Source organism: Oryctolagus cuniculus, chromosome 6, assembly GCF_964237555.1.
Source record: "Oryctolagus cuniculus chromosome 6, mOryCun1.1, whole genome shotgun sequence".
Taxonomy (NCBI): domain Eukaryota; kingdom Metazoa; phylum Chordata; class Mammalia; order Lagomorpha; family Leporidae; genus Oryctolagus; species Oryctolagus cuniculus.
The window spans coordinates 156667471-156683895 of record NC_091437.1 but is presented as its reverse complement, the minus strand read 5'-3'; the positions used below and the strand labels follow the sequence as shown (position 1 = coordinate 156683895).

General features: G+C 41.9%; 1 long non-coding RNA gene across 3 annotated transcripts in view; it reads right to left on the bottom strand.

Annotated features, from left to right (window-relative positions):
* The window catches only part of LOC103348134 (uncharacterized), a 192432-nt gene that overhangs the window by 173936 nt on the left and 2071 nt on the right, over positions 1-16425 (bottom strand). The window lies entirely within an intron of this gene.

Below are 16425 nucleotides of genomic sequence, written 5' to 3'. Positions count from 1 at the left end.
TGGGGTCTCTTCCAAGAAGTCTTTCCTATGCCAATATCTTGCAGATGTTCTTCAATGTTCTCCATTAGTAATATAATTGTATCAGGTCATAGATTTAGATGCTTGATCTATTTTGAGTTGATTTTTGTATAAAATATAAGGTAAGGGTCTAGTTTCATACTTTTGCATGAAAAGATCCAATTATCCCAGGACAACCTGCTGAAGATACTGCCCTTTCTCCAGGGATTGACTATAGCTCATATGTCAAATATTATTTGGTTGTTTTGGGGGATTCTTTTCTGTTCCATTGGTCTACATGTCTATTTTTGTATAAATAGAAGATGTTTTGATAATAACTGCCTTGTAGTATGTCTTGAAATCTGGTATCATGATGCCTCCAGCTTTCCTTTAGTTATTTGAATTTGGCTTTCATATTTTGGATCTCTTGTGCTTCCATATGAATTTTAGCGTCATTTTTTTTAAAATCTGTGAAGAACATCATTGGTAGATTGATTGGGACCACATTCTATCTGTAAATTGTTTTCAGTAGTATGCAAATTTTTATGATATTAATTCTTCCAATCCACGAACATGGAAGATTTTCCCATTTTTTATGCCTTCTATTACTTTTCCTAATGTTTTGCAATTTTCATTGTAGAGATCTTTCATCATCTTGGTTAAATTTATTCCAAGGTATTTAAGTTTTTGTAGTTACTGAGAGTGGAACTGATCTTACAGGTCCTTTCTCAGGCATTTTTATTTATTCTTTAATTTTAATTATTTCTTACCTCCTACTAATTTGGGGTTTTGTTTGTTATTATTTGTCTAAGTCCTTGAGATGCCTTGATAGCTTATTTATTTGATGCCTTTCTAATTTCTGCATGTAGGCATTAAATGCTATAAATTTCCTCTTAACACTGGTGTTGCTGTATCCCATAAGTTTTCATATGTTATATTGCCATCTTTAATTTTCAGGAATTTTTCAATTGAGTGAAATAAGCCAATCCCAAAGGGACAAATACCACTTGTTCTCCTTGATAGGTGACAACTAACTGAGCACCAAAAAGGAAACCTGTTAAAGTGAAATGAACACTAGTAGAAACGGTGACTTGATCAGCCCTCACCCTGACTGTTGATGAGCAGCTTAATATGTTATCCCTCTTAGTATTTTTTTTTGTTTGTTCTACTTAATACTTTTGGTTGAATACTATAATCAATACACAATTCTTCTTAAGTGCTGAAACTTAACTGAAAAGTGATTGCTGTTAAATATAAGAGTGGGAATAAGAGAGGGAAGAGATGTGCAATTCGGGACATGCTCAAGCTGACTTGCCTCAAACAGTGGAGTTAGAAACATACCAGGGGATTCGAATTCAATCCCATTGAGGTGGCATGTACCAATGCCATCTCACTAGTCCCAGTGATCAATTTCCCTTTTTATTTTTTTATGAGCATGTTGTTTAGTCTCCATGTATTTGTATATTTTCCAGATGTTCTTAGGTTATTAATTTATAGCTTTAATGTATTGTGGTCAGAAGATACATGGTATGATTTCAGTTTTTGTGAATTTGCTGAGACTTGCTTTATGGCCTTGCATATGATCTATTCTAGAGGAAATTCAATGAACTGATGAAAAGAATGTGTATTCTGGGGCTGGTGCCATGGCTCACTTGGCTAATCCTCCACCAGCAGCGCCAGCATCCCATATCGGCCCTGGGTTCTAGTCCCAGCTGCTCCTCTTCCAGTCCAGCTCTCTGCTGTGGCCCAGGAAGGCAGTGGAGGATCGCCCAAGTGCTTGGGCGCCTGCACCCACGTGGGAGACCAGGAGGAAGCACCTGGCTCCTGGCTTCGGATGGCCCAGCGCTGGCTGCTGCGGCCATTTCGGGGGTGAACCAACAGAAGGAAGACCTTTCTCTCTGTCTCTCTCACTGTCTAACTCTATCTGTCAAATAAAAAAAAAAAGAATGTGTATTCTTTAAGTGTAGGATCAAAGGTTCTGTAGATACCCGTTACGTGCATTTGGTTCATAGTGTAGGTCAGCTCAGTTGTTTCTTTGTTGACTTTCTGTCTAGTGGATCTGTCCATTGATGAAAGTGGAGAGTTGAAGTCCGTCATTATTATTGTATTGGAGTCTATGTCACCCTTTAGATCCATTAATATTTCTTTTAAATAGCCAGACACCTTGGTATTGGGTGCATATATATTTATTATAGCCACATCTTCTTGTTGAATTTGTCCTTTAATCATTATATTATGCCCTTCTTTGTCTCTCTTTTTTAAAGATTTGTTTACTTATTCAAACAGCAGAGCTACAGAGAGGCAAAAGCAAAGGTGGGGTGGGGATCCCCTGATCTATTCCCCAAATGGTTACAACAGCCAGAGGTGAGCTAATCTGAAGCCAGTAGCCAGGAGCTTCTTCCAGGTCTCCCATGCAGATGCAGGGGCCCATGGACTTGGACCATTTTCTATGCTTCCCAGGCCATATCAGGGAGCTGGATCAGAAGTGGAGCAGTAGGGATTCGAACTGTTGCCCACATGTGATGCCAGCACTGCAGGCAGCAGCTTTACCCGATACGCCATAGCATCGGCCCCTTGGGAAGAACTGCTATAATCCGAAAGTTGCACTTATGAAACTTATATTTATTAAATAAAAGCTTTCTATAAAAAAGTTTTTGTGTTAAATTTCATTTTGTCTGATGTTAAAATGGCTGAATCTCCTCATTTTTGCTGTCTATTAGCATGGAATATTTTTTTCCATCCTTTCACTTTTAGTCTGTGTGTGTCTTAGATAGTAAAGTATGTTTCTGTAGGCAACAAATAGGTGTTTTTTTTTAATTCATTCAGCTGATCTGTATTTTTTTTAACTTTTATTTAGTAAATATAAATTTCCAAAGTACAGCTTATGGATTACAATGGCTTTTTCCCCCCCATAACTTCCCTCCCACCCACAACCTTCCCATCTCCCCCTCCCTCTCCCATTCCATTCACATTAAGATTCATTTTCAATTATCTTTATATACATAAGATCTTTAATTGGAGAATTTAGACCATTTATATTCAAGGTTACTATTGCTAAGTAACTGTTTGTCCATGCCATTTTCTGTAAATATTCCTATTGTTTGGTTTGCATTTCATTGTACTTTTCCTAGGAGATTTTCTGCTTTCACATTTTTTCATAGAGAAGACTGTCTTTCTGTGCTTCTATATAGCACATCCTTAAGCATCTTTCGTAAGGCTGAATGAATGGTGACAGATTCTTTGAATTTCTGTTTGTTATGGAAGGTGTTTATTTCACCTTCATTCACAAATGAAAGCTTTGCAGTATATAGTATTCTGGGTTGACAGTTTTATTCTCTTAAGTCTTGGACTATGTCTCTCCATTCTCTCATAGCCCATAGGGTTTCTTATGAAAAATCTTCGGTCATTCTAATTGGAGATCCTCCAAATGCAATCTGGTATTTCTCTCATGCATATTTTAGAATCTTTTTTATGTTTTCTCTGTTGAAAATTTGACTACAATGAGTTATGGTGAAGATTTTCCTGGTCATGACTATTAGGAGCTCTATGTGCTTCCTGCACTTTCTTTCTCCAAATTAGAAAAGTTTGCTGTTACTATTTCACTGAATAGGCCTCCTAATCCATTCTCTCTTCCCACTCCTTCAGGAACTCCTAAACCTATTTGTTGGGTCACTTGAGAGAATCCCATAAACCTTGAACATGGTTTTTAGTTTTTCTAATTTCTCTTCCTTATTTTTTTTTTTTTTTTGTCAGATGAGATGTTTCCAAAGATTGGTCTTCTAGCTCAGATATCCTTCCTTTTGCCTCACCAAGTAAGTTGTTTTTTTGTTTTTTGTTTTTTGTTTTTTGGGTTTTTTTTGACAGGCAGAGTGGACAGTGAGAGAGAGACAGAGAGAAAGGTCTTCCTTTTGCCGTTGGTTCACCCTCCAATGGCCACCATCACCGGCGTGTTGCTGCCGGCGCACCGTGCCTATCCAAAGGCAGGAGCCAGGTGCTTCTCCTGGTCTCCCATGGGGTGCAGGGCCCAAGCACTTGGGCCATCCTCCACTGCCTTCCCGGGCCACAGCAGAGAGCTGGCCTGGAAGAGGGGCAACCAGGACAGAATCTGGGGCCCGCCCGGGACTAGAACCCAGTATGCCAGCACCACAAGGCAGAGGATTAGCCTACTGAGCCGCGGCACCGGCCTACCAAGTAAGTTTTTAAGGCTTCCTCCTATTTTTTAATTTGACATACTGAATTCTTCATTTCTAATATTTCTGTTTGATTTCTCTTCAAGATTTCTATCTCATGGGAGAATTTTTCATCCATGTCATGTATGGATTACTTCATCTCATGTATTTGCTTCTCATTGCTTCTCAGTAATCCTATGATGATTCTCTTGAATTCCTTTTCAGGCATTTCACCAATCTCTTCATCTTCACATTCTAATATTGAAGTGTTGTTTTGTTCCTTTGGGGGAGTCATGTTGTCTTCCTTGTTCTTGTTTCTTGTATTCCTGAAATTATTTTTAGGCATTTGTGAAAACACTTGGTTTTCTCTGTTGATGGGTTTTATCTTTGTATGCCTCTATGTCTTAGCAGTGTCTGATCTATCAATGGATACCCAGAGGTATGTGCTGGGTTGAGCTAGGGAGCTCTGGCCAGTGTTCAAGTGTGGGATGAGAATCCAGGGTAACATTGTGTGTGGATGCAGAGAAGGAAATATGCTTTGGATTAGAGGGTTCCCTGCCCCCTGCTAGGTCTTGAGGCCAGACTCAAAGTCAGTGTGGTACACAAGGATCTCCCTCATCCAATATCCCCAGTGGCATGAGCTGCCTCAATCTGCCCTCACCTCACTCTCAGAACTTGGTGTCTCCTCCAGCCCTGGCTATAAGAGTTGTGGATGCTAGCCCCACTTGCTGCTGTGAGTCCTCACCTTTCACACTCCTCCACAGTATTCCTCTTCTTTCTGTAGAGTTTCCACTGCAAAAGTCTTTCCAGCTCCCCACTGGGAGTACACTTCCTCCATTTTTCTTCTATTACCATCTGCTACCAGAATCATCATGTCTTTTCCCTTTTCAGCCATATTGGAAGCCTCCTAAAGTCACTGTTATGGTCATTGGGCATGAGGTTGCTGCCTAACTGCTCACAGCACAGAGGCCTAACTGCACTCACCACCGCCCACTGGTGCCTCTCACCAGCAGCTCTCCAGAAAGATCCTAACTCTACCTTCAGAACTAAGTACTGCAGGAATTTTAATTACTAGAAAAAATGAGCTTTTAACCTTAAAGGCGAATATGCATCAACAGAGTATTAGACATACGAGTTAAAATTACTAAAGGCTCAATTGCATCCAAGTAATACCTCAAACAGAGATTAGTAGAAATAAGATTCACTCATATTTCACAGCTCTTGTCAGGTTTTAAAATGTTCAATATAATTCAACTGATGGCTTTTGCATGATTGAACAATTATCAAGTGGAAATCATGATTCATTATAAATTCCAAAAGTAATGTCCCTTAAAAGTGGTTAAATATTTCTCTTAATGGAAGGAAATTTCTCTATTTTCTTTTTCTCTAATTCTTAATTTTCTGCACTGCAAAAACTAAAATAGGAATGAGAAGAACCCAATCCCCCATTGCCTTGCAGATGGCCTCAGGCATGCCACTTAAAATCTGTGATTCAGTGTTCCAGCTATAAACCAAAGATATGAGCTGAAATTATGTATGAGGCCACATAGCACTAAAATTCCACAATGTTATCTTTGATTTATTTCCTCACATTACTCAATTGACTTGGATTATTTTCTTCGGGAACTGCATTTTCTCCAATGTAAAATGTTATTCAGATTAACACTGAAAGTCAAGACAATAAAATAATAGCATCAAAAGACATAAGATCTGTATAACATTGGCAGGAATGTGGTGTTGCACATCTGTGCATACATACTCAGGGACTTTTGGTATGTAGTCAGTGTTCAGTAGTATTTAGTGAATTCAAAGAAGGATCCTTGCTAAACATACAGCCTTCTTTATTTTGGGAAGATATTTTTCTTGTTTGTTTTGTTTATAAAAGGGAATTCTTTGCTGAATTTTTCAATTCCTATATGGGTGACATATAGGAATTCAGGAAGTCCCCAAATGAGTAAAAACCTTCTCCGATGCACAGACATCCCATATTATCCTTCAATATAATGCACAGAGTTGTTTTTCTAGGCAGTGCCCTTGAAGTATTCATGTATTGCACCATGAATTCCTTCCACAATCTTTCCTCAGCCATCTTCCATAAGTCAAAGATCTACTCTCAATGCAAGGGATACAGAGGTAGATGAAAATAACAGCAGTGCAGTTTTGCTGTAGCTTAGAGATTCTGAAGGAAAAAATACACAGAAAAGCATATAAATACATGTCAAAGAAAATTCTCAAAAAATAGTTATTATTATAGAATAAAAACATGTAGCTGGATATCAAGACAATGTGAAAAACTAAGATAAAGAGGTAATTCAAATAAGGTGATCTCAAGAAATGATCCTTTAGAGGACATCATGTGGCAAAATAAAGGCAGTGGAAGATCTGGATACCCATTGACCAGCCACAGGCAGTGGCAAGCTCAAGTTTCCTAATACCCAAAAGATCTTGAAGACTTGAAGAACACATACATATAGGTCATTGTGGTCAGAGTGTCCTAAGGGGCCGGTGCTGTGGTGTGGCAGGTTAAGCCACCGCATGCAGTGCTGAAATCCCACATAGGCACCGGTTCAAGTCCCGGCTGTTCCACTTCCAATCCAGCTTTCTGCTATGGCCTGGGAAAGCAGTAGAAGAAAGCCCAAATCCTTGGGCCCCTTCATCCACGTGGGAGACCCGGACAAAGCTCCTGGCTTCGGATCAGCACAGCTCCAGCCATTGCTGCCAATTGGGAAGTGAACCAGCGGATGGAAGACCTCTCTCTCTCTCTCTCTCTCTCTCTCTCTCTGCTGTGGGGAGCAACCCGGACTGGACTAAGTTACTGGAATTAAGACTTATTCTATGCATCTGCTCTCCCACAATATGGCGCTGGGAGAGAAGAAAACAGCTTCTACGCAGCTGCCTCTTGCCAACTTGAGTGCTGACCCCCAGGAGCTGATCCTGCTCCTGATTGGAGGAGAGCAGCGTACTCGGCGTGTGGGCAGCCGAGTTGGGATTGGCGGAAGAGGACTATAAAGGAGGAGAGAGACAACATGCACGAGGAACATCTAAGGGGGAACATCTATCTGAAGGAACACCTGTGCAGCCCCCGAGAGAGCCGGCCGGCGGTGTGCCGCTCCCCTGCGGAAGTGGGGAAAGTGGCAGGAGGAACCGCCCTTCCACGGAGGTGGAGGGTCGGTAGCCAACCCGGGAAGAACCAGCAGCAAACCCGGGGAGGGCCGAGCAGACGAAAGAACAGTGCAGGGTTTAGTGTCGTTCCTCCATGAAGGGGGGGGGGGGGGGCGACATAATGGTGCCATGACTCGGATAGGAAACTTAGGAGGGAAGAAGCTATTGAAAGCCTAGGCATAGACTCGGATACGGACTACGGGGGGAAGCTGGGAGAAATCTCTAAGGTCGAAAGCGAAAGTGAAAGCTAGAACAAACAGACTCGGATACAGACTGTGGGAAAGAAGTTAGGATTTAAAGTGAAAGCAAGAAGAAACTTAGACTCAGATACGGACTGCAGGTTGAAAGTGAAAGTGAAACCTATAAGAAATTTAGACTTGGATACAGACTGTGGGGAGAAGCCAGGAGAAATGAGGGAGGAATATTGTTGGAAGAAAACTTAGGGAAACATACCGGGTAGAGAAAAATATGTTAGGGAGGATGTAGCCGCGGGGGCAGGCTGAGGCGGAGACGAAAGCTACTTTGGGATTCGTCGAGTTAGCCCGGGAATAAGGGGCGAAAAGTTAAAACCAGAAGCGGAAACGTAAGCCAGGTTGGAATCCGTCAGATTAGCCCAGGGAGCAAAGGACAGGAAGCCAAATCGTGGGGCGGAAACGTGAGCTGGGTTGAATTCGCCAGGTTAGCCCGGGGAACTTGGATTGAACGCTAGTGGCGGAAATGTGAGCTGGGGCTGTGTGACTTGCAGAGGCTGCCGCGCGCAGAGAGAGCGTGCAGGGCACAAGTAGATAGGGAACGCTGGGCTAGTGCGAGGTCGTGGTGCGGGCACGAAGCCGGGAAGCCGCGCAGATGAGAGAAGCTGGCTGAAGCGGCTCAGAGCCGGGAAGCCGCTGAGAAGCAGCCTCGGGGCAGGCGCCGGGAAGCCGCAGGGATAAGAGAAACAGAAGTTTTAGAAGTAAAATGAGAGAAATAGGAATGCTGGTAGATAGAAGTAAAATAGGAATGCCCGGAGATAGAGAAATAGAGAAAGGCCTCCCCAAAACACAGCAATGAGAGAGCCTGGATTCAGTCTGCCTGATTAGGATGATAAGCACCTGCGGGCGGCTAGCAGCTTATGCGCCGCAGGTCACCGAAGACAGGCACGAATTAACATCAATAAGTCTCCCCACAATACGGCAATGAGAAGGCTTGGATTCGGTTTGCCTGATTGCTAGGTTTTGTAAGCACCTGCAGGCAGTTCTAGCAGAGTAGAGCATGCGCTGCAGGGCACCGAACACAGGCACGCATCAGCGCCTAAAAACCTCCTCACAACATGGCGAAGAGAGGACCCGGATTCGGTTTGCCTGATTGATAGGACTTGTAAGCACCTGTGGGCAACTCTAGCAAGCAGAGCAGAGTGTGTGCCGCAGGACACCAAAGACAGGCGCGTATCAACGCCAAAAAATAAAAAGAAAGGGGGATCTGTGGGGAGCAACCCGGACTGGACTAAGTTACTGGAATTAAGACTTATTCTATGCATCTGCTCTCCCACAATATGGCGCTGGGAGAGAAGAAAACAGCTTCTACGCAGCTGCCTCTTGCCAACTTGAGTGATGACCTCCAGGAGCTGATCCTGCTCCTGATTGGAGGAGAGCAGCGTACTCGGCGTGTGGGCAGCCGAGTTGGGATTGGCGGAAGAGGACTATAAAGGAGGAGAGAGACAACATGCACGAGGAACATCTAAGGGGGAACATCTATCTGAAGGAACACCTGTGCAGCCCCCGAGAGAGCCGGCTGGCGGTGTGCCGCTCCCCTGCGGAAGTGGGGAAAGTGGCAGGGGGAACCGCCCTTCCACGGAGGTGGAGGGTCGGTAGCCAACCCGGAAAGAACCAGCAGCAAACCCAGGGAGGGCCGAGCAGACGAAAGAACAGCGCAGGGTCTAGTGTCGCTCCTCCACGAAGAGGGGGAGCGACATAATGGTGCCGTGACTCGGATATGAAGCCTAGGCAGGGTTTAGTGTCATTCCTCCACGAAGAGGGGGAGCGACACTCTGCCTCTCCTTCTCTCTCTGTGTAACTCTGATTTTCAAATAAATAAATAAATCTTTAGAAAAAAAAAAAGAGTGTCCTAAGGAAGAAATTAGACAAGAATTTGAGAAGTTCAGAGAACAGTTATTTAAGTCTCATCTGGTTGCTTAATAGCCACATGGACATAAAGCACTTCACCTGCCCTCTGTGGCTCCCTGGGGGTGATAGCACTCGCCTCACAGGATTTCTGTGAGGATGAGATGTAACAAAAATCTTCTAGTACCATTCTATGTTATGCCAGATGAAATTCAAACCCTGCACACAGCATCCAGGAACTCTAGAATCTATAGCTTCACTTCAGTTACTTGAACCAAGTATAAGAATTCTTCAGGGTTCCCCAAGTGAGCTAGCATTTTCCCTGTCTGGACCTCACACTGATATTCATTCTCCTTGAAATACTTTCCTACTGTTTCTTGCCTTAACTCACTCTCACTTGTGTATCAAGACTAATTCAGGAAATACATCTCCATGGGAATTTCCATGACAATTCCAGGATGATGCAAAAAGCCCTACTCTGGAGTCCAACAACATACTAAGCACCCCTGATCTGTACTCACGACTTTGCCAGTTTGTTTCCTCCTCTCTACTGTGACTGCTTCATTCTGTCTTTGAGGAGACTGTGACATATTTGCACATTAGGCGCTAACATGACTACAACATTTAGGTGCTTAGCAAGCATTTATTGGGCAATCCCTATCTCAACTGGAGTCCCTCAAGACTGAAGATCTGCACATAACTGGCTTCCACTGTTAAGTTGCACTGTCAAGTTCAAATGTTCAACTTTTTTTTAACTTTTATTTAATGAATATAAATTTCCAAAGTACGACTTATGGATTACAATGGCTTCCCCCCCATACCGTCCCTCCCACCCACAACCCTCCCCTTTCCCACTCCCTCTCCCCTTCCATTCACATCAAGATTCATTTTCGATTATCTTAATATACAGAAGATCAGCTTAGTATACATTAAGTAAGGATTTCAACAGTTTGCTCCCACACAGAAACATAAAGTGAAAAATAATAGATGATTTTTTTAAATGATGATGAAATCAGATCAGACCTATTGTCATGTTTAATCCCAGTGAGAGTCAAGTTGGGAATTGATAATTTCTTTTTTTTTCTTTTTTACAGAAGATCAGTTTAGTATGCATTAAGTAAAGATTTCAACAGTTTGCACCCCCATAGAAACACAAAGTGAAATATATTGTTTGAGTGCTCGTTATAGCATTAAATCTCAATGCACAGCACATTAAGGACAGAGATCCTACATGAGGAGTAAGTGCACAGTGACTCCTGTTATTGACTTTACCAATTGACACTCCTGTCTATGGCATCAGTAATCTCCCTATGCTCCAGTCATGAGTTTCCAAGGCTATGGAAGCCCTCTGAGTTCTCCGACTCTTATCTTGTTTAGACAAGGTCATAGTCAAAGTGGAGGTTCTCTCCTCCCTTCAGAGAAAGGTACCTCCTTCTTTGAAGACCTGTTCTTTCCACTGGGATCTCACTCACAGAGATCTTTGGAGAAACCCTTCAAGATATTGGCACAGGCAAAGAATTTCTGGAAAAGACCCGGGAGGCACAGGCAGTCAAATTGAGAAGTTTCTGTACTGCAAAAGAAACAGTCAAGAGAGTGAAGAGACAACCGACAGAATGGGAAAAAATATTTGCAAACTATGCAACAGATAAAGGGTTCATAACCAGAATCTACAAAGAGATCAAGAAACTCCACAACATCAAAACCAACAACCCACTTAAGAGATGGGCCAAGGACCTCAATAGACATTTTTCAAAAGAGGAAATCCAAATGGCCAATAGGCACATGAAAAAATGTTCAAGGTCATTAGTAATCAGGGAAATGCAAATCAAAACCACAATGAGGTTTCACCTCACCCCAGTTAGAATGGCTCACATGCAGAAATCTACCAACAACAGATGCTGGCGAGGATGTGGGGAAAAAGGGACACTAACCCACTGTTGCTGGGAATGCAAACTGGTCAAGCCACTATGGAAGTCAGTCTGGAGATTCCTCAGAAACCTGAAGATAACCCTACCATTCGACCCAGCCATCCCACTCCTTGGAATTTACCCAAAGGAAATGAAATTGGCAAACAAAAAAGCGGTCTGCACCCTAATGTTTATTGCAGCTCAATTCACAATAGCTAAGACCTGGAACCAACCTAAATGCCCATCAACGGTAGACTGGATAAAGAAATTATGGGATATGTACTCTTTAGAATACTAAACCGCAGCAAGAAACAAAGAAATCCAGTCATTTGCAACAAAATGGAGGAATCTGGAACATATCATGCTGAGTGAGATAAGCCAGTCCCAAAGGGACAAATACCATATGTTCTCCCTGATCGGTGACAACTGACTGAACACCAAAAAGGAAACCTCCTGAAGTGAAATGGACACTATGGGAAATGGTGACTTGATCAGCATAGCCCTGACTGTTAATGAACAACTTAATACATTATCCCTCTTAGTAGTTTTTTTGTCTGTTCTACTTAATATGACTGGTTTATTTCTGTAATTAATACACAGTTATTCTTAAGTGTTGAAAATTAACTGAAATGTGATCCCTGTTAAACATAAGAGTGGGAATAAGAGAGGGAAGAGATGTATAATTTGGGACATGCTCAAGCTGACTTGCCCCAAATGGTAGAGTTAGAAACATACCAGGGGATTCCAATTCAATCCCATCAAGGTGGCATGTACCAATGCCATCTCACTAGTCCAAGTGATCAATTTCAGTTCACAATTGATCATAATGAAAGGACTAAGAGTCAAAGGGAGCACATAAACAAGTCTAGTACCTGCTAACACTAACAGATAGAATAAATAAAGGGGAGAGTGATCCAACATGGGAAGTGAGATACTCAGCAGACTCATAGAATGGCAGATGTCCTAAATAGCACTCTGGCCTCAGAATCAGCCCTAAAGGCATTCGGATCTGGCTGAAAAGCCCATGAGAGTATTTCAGGCATGGAAAGCCAAGACACTCTGGCAAATGTTCAACATTTTCAGTGTTGTTCAAGATAGGATGGGTTGTTCCACATCCTCAAATTCCAATGGTTTGGGATAGGTACTTGGTGCAGCAGTTTAAGACATCACTTGGAGGCCGGCGCCGCGGCTCACTAGGCTAATCCTCCGCCTAGCGGCACTGGCACACCGGGTTCTAGTCCCGGTCGGGGCGCTGGATTCTGTCCCGGTTGCCCCTCTTCCAGGCCAGCCTTCTGCTGTGGCCAAGGGAGTGCAGTGGAGGATGGCCCAGGTGCTTGGGCCCTGCACCCCATTGGAGACCAGGAAAAGCACCTGGCTCCTGGCTCCTGCCATCAGATCAGCGCAGTGCACCGGCTGTAGCGCGCCGGCCGCGGCAGCCATTGGAGGGTGAACCAACGGCAAAGGAAGACCTTTCTCTCTGTCTCTCTCTCTCACTGTCCACTCTGCCTGTCAAATAAATAAATAAATAAATAAGACATCACTTGGGAAACCTGCATCCCATATTGGAGCGCCAGGGTTTGAGTCCCAGATATGCTTTTGATTCCAGATCCCTGCTAATGCAGACCTTGGAAGGCAGCTAGTGATGGTTTAAGTACTTGGATCCCTGCAGCCTAACTGGGAGACCTGTATTAAGTTCTGGCCTCCTACTTTTGGCCTGGCCTAGCCCCCTACCTGTTGAATACACTGGAGTCCAGCAGTTGAAAAATCTCTGTCTTTCTCTGTCTCTCTGGGTCTCCCTGTCTTTCACATAAATTAAAAATAAACAAGCAAATAAATATTAACCACTTAATGCAAATGATAATTATTTCTCATTCATGCAACACGTTGAATAGATATAGGCAGAGGGATCTGCTCACTGGAGTTCTCAAGAACTTGAAAACACAGAGATGCCTTCTTAACATCTGATCCCTTACAGTGACAAGGGAACATGGAGAGTCACACACAGGATCTTGCAGCTTCTCCCAGAAAGATACACGATGCTTCTATTTGTATTTCATTTGTCTTGCAAATTATAGCATCATGAGAAATTTCAAAGAAGGGGAGGAGGCTAAATATTGCCACATGTTCAGAAAAAAAAAATCTAAATGTTGGTGAACAGACCTAATAACCACCACTTTTTCACCAACTTTCTACTAATTCATCTGTAGTCCCTCTGACCCTTATCTATAATCCACTTGTATTATCCCTACTATATGCAACAGGTTTGTGTGCCAAAATTCAATCTCCAACTGCTATAATTTCTTGGAGAAAATTAAATATTTTATAAATTTGAGGAATTCTAATGAAAACCTAGAGTTCATCTGACAATAAACCCCTTAACCCGCAGTCATCTCTTCCTTACTCTGATACTTCCAAATTGCTCCTTGAGACCCTAATTTTTCTCTCCCTCAGCGCTCCTTCAATTCTCAAAAACTCCAAATTTCAACACCCAACTGGCCCAGTAGAAAAAGAGGCCCCCATTGTTCGGGACTCCCCTTTCTCAAAAACACTGTTAATGATGATAATTCTGGTCTGTTATTTTGAATAGTCAGATGAATGAGTAACAAATGAATGAATGAATGAAGACTATTGAAGAACTATATGTGCTTTAGCTTTTATCTGGACATTTGGTGTAACTGCTTTCTAAGGAGTCATATCAGGACTCTCCAGTATTTTAATGACCAAGTAAGTTTTTAACCATGAACAAATGCTTGGAACATGAATGAATGAAATGCCAAATGTTGTGTGAGTTCTAGCTTTAAATTTTCAACTTGTCCCAGCTCTGTCAAACTTTTCCTCTTACATGTCTGAGAGAATTTGGACAAAGGGTTCTTAAAGGCCCATTTAATAATTTCTAAATAAAAATGTTTAATTTTCAAATTTTCTGTAATTTCCATGAGAACATCCCTTTTAAATGTATTTTAAGAGCTAACTGGAATAGAAAAGAGCTCCACACATGCAAACACTCATGTGCACATGTATGCACACACATGTTAATGAGCAGGCACACACAGAGTATTCAAAAACTATTTTGAAAATGTCACCAAAACTTCAATATAGCTATATAGTCTATATAATAGCTATAGTCATTAGCATCATCGCCTATGGGCCTGGATAAGCATGATCTGACTGGTGCTCTGCCATCTTGGCAGTTATGTTGTCTTGGAGTTAGGATTCATTTTTTTCATAGGCACTTCCTCACTTCCTCTCACAGTAAAATTTATGTTCCAATAGTGAGTGATATTACTCAAGTCACACAACTTTTCTGAAAGTCAATTCCTAAGCTCTGGTGATCAATAGCATTGGAGCCACATGAGTAATAGCATCAATAGATTACACATACATGCCTGGGGCACACACATACATTATCCTATTTAACATTCTGTCTTTTCCTCTCTCTCCTAGTACTATAATCCTAGTTTATAAATAAAGAAGCTGAGAGAACCTAAATAACACATCTAGGGCTACAATTAAAGCAAGTTGAACCTAGGTGTTTCCAACTCTGGAGACGGAGCTCTTGCTTCTAATCCTACACATTTGTCAAAGAAGATAACGGTACCAGGAGTCAAAATTTTTGAGATTGTCAAATGAAAACAGATTATGAAATGATAAGAAAATATAAAAACAATTCCACAAGAATGCAATAAACTATTGAACAAAGGAACTACGTTGCTCTAATCTATGTGTTCCTTGATATACAGAATACACTAAATGCTGAAGTATTCAGTAAACACCAATTCAGGTGATCCCTTGTTCACATCTCAGTAATCACATGGTTATCAAGGAACCGTAACTACCAGAGCCAAGATGACACCACCGAGACAGACGCCCCTGATCTAGTTGCCAGGTAATCCACATTTGTATCCTGGGAATGGGAAACCTGAATGGAAGTTCCAAGAACTGAGCATCCTGGGAGAGTAGTTACATGCACACATATAATCTGGAGAGAAGATAATTAACTCCTGCTGCAGAGAGCTTCAGAGATTCCCGATTTCTGTACTAAGTTTTACTGTTGGCTTCTTTATTTTACTCAATGAGTCACCTCAATTTCTTACCATGAAATCCTACCCTTCCTAGGTTTATTAGTTTAAACTATTCAGAATTTATTTTCTTTAGTTTGTAACCAGCACACCTTAGCTAATAAAATTCACTAATACCTATATTGGAAAGTTCTATGGACTTGATGTTTATGCCCCCAACACCTCAAATTGCTATGTTAAAACCCCAATACCCAATGTGATGGTACCTGGAGATGAGGCTTTTAGGCAGAGAATTGGATCATGAATGTGGAGCCCTTAGAAATAAGATTAGTGTCTTTATAATATGAGAAACTGGAGAGATGATGACTCTCTCTCTGCCATGAGAAGATACAGCAAACCAAGCCATTTGCAAATCAGGAAGAAGACCTTCACCAGAACCTAACTATGCTGGCACACTGATCTCAGACTTCTCTAAGACTTCTCACAGAAGTAACTATCTGTTGTCTAAGCCACCTCATCAACGGCATTTTATTATAGTAGACTAAACTAAGATGGAAGAGTATGAGTAGTTGTGGAAAACTTAGGGGTGCACACATAATTATTAAAATAGCAAGTTGGAGAAGGAGAGAAGAAAAATAACCAGTTTATGGCAAACATTGAAGTGTATGAGAACCCTCTAAAGCTGAGATCAGCAAATTACAGGCTAAAGATTTTTGTAAGCATTTTATTGAAACACAGCCATGTATATTCTTTGAGCTTTTATGTACTGTTTATGGTTCTTTCATTCTGCAATGACAGAATTGTATGGATATGGCAAAGTCTATATGCTATCAAAGTCTGTAATAATTATGATCTCACCAGTTATAGCAATGTTTTGCCAATCCCGGTTCTAAAGTTTGTTACCCTTATTCAGCTCAGGAGTAACTTTGCTCTGCACAAGTCACCACCTGACATCTTGTAGTGGCTTATCCAGTTGTCACGCATTCCTCTAAATATAGACCCACAATTCCCCCTTAATTCCTCCAAAGCACTATTAAGACAAGATCATGATGGTTAACAAAGCTCTACTGAA